This window comes from Chrysochloris asiatica, unplaced genomic scaffold (assembly GCF_000296735.1).
Source record: "Chrysochloris asiatica unplaced genomic scaffold, ChrAsi1.0 scaffold00016, whole genome shotgun sequence".
NCBI lineage: Eukaryota > Metazoa > Chordata > Mammalia > Afrosoricida > Chrysochloridae > Chrysochloris > Chrysochloris asiatica.
Window position 1 is genome coordinate 21,161,915 of NW_006408534.1, and position 2,730 is coordinate 21,164,644.

Sequence of the window (2,730 nt, forward strand, 5' to 3'; positions counted from 1 at the left end):
AACCAAATGAACAAACAATCAAGAACAGTAAATAGAAAGTGCTGCATCAAAGGGTTCAAACATAAACTGAAAGAATACCGAAACTCCTATGCTGAAAAAATTTGAGTTACTAAATAAATGAAATAGCACTGGATTATAGTGTAGAGTACAAAATAAATATACAATTAGTCCATGAGTCAGGACCCAATGGCACCTAACAACAACAACAATATAAATAAGATGATTGAATAAATAAATAAATAGTGAAGAAACTAATGTCCCATGCAGAAAAATTCCAAAATGGTGATGTAGATATTCTCTCTGTCTTTAGAAGTGAACTTTGCATTCAAACTCTCTTTCTTCCAAAGGATAAGGTGAAACAGAGAAAAACCCCAAAGAAATGACAACAATAATAAGCTCAAGTATAACAAATGTGTGGAAGACAAAGGACAAGGCTGTGCTTCACTCTGTTGAGTATGTTGTTATTGTTAGGTGCCATCAAGTCAGTACCGACTCATAGTGACCTTAAGCACAGCAAAACAAAACACTGTCTGATCCTGGGCCAACCTCATTGCTGTTGCCACAACTGAGTCCATCGAAGCTGCCACTTGGCCAATCCATCTTGTTGGGGGATCTTCCTCTTTTTCCCTGACCCACATGTTAAGTATGGGGCTGCCATATATCAGAACCAAATGGACTGCACCTAACAACTTCCCAGTGGCACCTTGTAAGAAAGACTTGATAATCTGCTTCCATAATGATTACAGTCAAGAAAACCCTGTGAACCAGTTATACTTGGAAATGCATGCAGTCAATATGATTTAGAGTCAACTTAATAGCAAACAGGTATGTTTGTTTCTGTTTTTGTTAGATATATTCATATTGACTCATGAGTCATAACATAAATACCACATTTCTGGGGAAGATGTTGGATAAGAAAGACAAGGTAACTATATTTTCACAATGTTTTATAAATCTAAAACTGTTCTGAATGTCAAAATTTCATTAAAAAAATTATCAGTGTTTTCTGTAACTACAATTTATCATTTAGAAGATGAAATGCCATTTTTCAATATTGGGTGAAATATTAAAACTCTTAGAAATGAACTCATAGAAAAGGCAGGTGAATTAAATTGTTGTTGCTGTCGAATTTGTGCCATCAACTCAGTTCCAACCCATAGTAGCCCCATATTGGGTTTTTGAGGAGTGACTGGTGAGCTTGAACCGACAACCTTCTGGATCAAACTGAGTTTGCAGTCCAGCACATTAACACACTGCACCACACAAGGACCCAAGGACAATGAATAGATACTTAGTAGTTCTGAATAAGAATAATAAATATCATAAAAAAATATTTCTTTCCCTTTTTAAAACAGTTTCTTAGCAAGGTCAATCCTGTAGTTACTCTGAAAGAATGGAACCTTGGGTCACCATGATGCATTTCAACATTCTTGGTCACCAAGACTAAAGAAAATAACAGCAAGACAAAATACAACAGGACATTAACAAAAGTTTAGAGCCATATGATAAACTGAGGATAGTTTTACAAATATACCACCAAACGGACTATTTTTCTTAATTGTGTCTCAGGAGTCACAGGGGAGTGAGAAGAAACGTCTCTGGAAACTTCAGGGAAAGTTTGACCATGTATGTTTGAGGACAGAATGTAGACATAGGCTTTTTCAGGAATATATGTTTGTTTCTAAATTGCATAAAATCACTTAGTGTTTCTTCTTGATATGAAAATAAGATAATTTTATAATAGAAATCAGTGTGTATATGATCAAAACCAAAGGTTAGGTAAAATCAGTAATCTCAATTAAATGATTTTTTTTTTAATGTATCAAAGGCACAAAGAGCTCTGAATTTCAAAGCCATGTTGTCAATGGATAGATTCCATTTTTCAGGTGAGGATGTATTTCTTTGATATTTCGTAATTTTATATTTTAAAAGTCAAAATAGATTTTCAAGATTGATTGGAGGGAAATGTAGAGTAAAATATTGCCTAGAACCAAACATTTAGACTTTTAAGTTATTCTTGTTTTCTTGATTTTTTTTTCTCGTTCCTTTAAAGGTGAATGTTATTGTCACTACAGAACTAAGCTTTTTATTTGTCTCTAATATGAATCTTTGGTAATTCCACAAAGGCTACTGAGAGCTTTTAAAGAACAAGAGAACCACATGCCTCCAGGGATTTGTCAGCACTTAGTACTGGTTGTTTTCTGTTGCCTTTGTTTTCAATAAGAAACAAACTTTAGAGTTTAAGCAAGAAATGCAATTCTCATTAGGTATGGGCTTGTGTGAGAAAAAAAAAAAAAAAAAAAGGTACAGGCATTCCATGGGGTTTTCACAGCACCACACCAAGAATAAACCATGTAAATGGTTATAAAATCCAAGTCTTAACGGTTTGGGTATAGAAGGCCACATAGATTCACAGAAGGAGCCCTGGTGGTGTGGTGGATTAAGCATTGGGCTGGCATCCAAAAGATTGGTGGTTAGTGACGGAAAAGATAAGGCAGTCTAAGTCTGTAATGATTTACAACCTGGAAATCCCTGTGGTATTCCATTTTATCTTACAAAGTCATTGTGAGTCAGAAGCCATTTGACAACAGTGGGTGGTGGGTGGAATATTCAGAGAGGAAGTCTTAGGTATTGCAAACCACTGAAGTGTTGGCTGTTAATTGAAAGGCCGAGTTCTTGTCAACCCAGTGGTGTTTCAGAAGAAGGTACTGGTGATCTACTTCTGAAAAA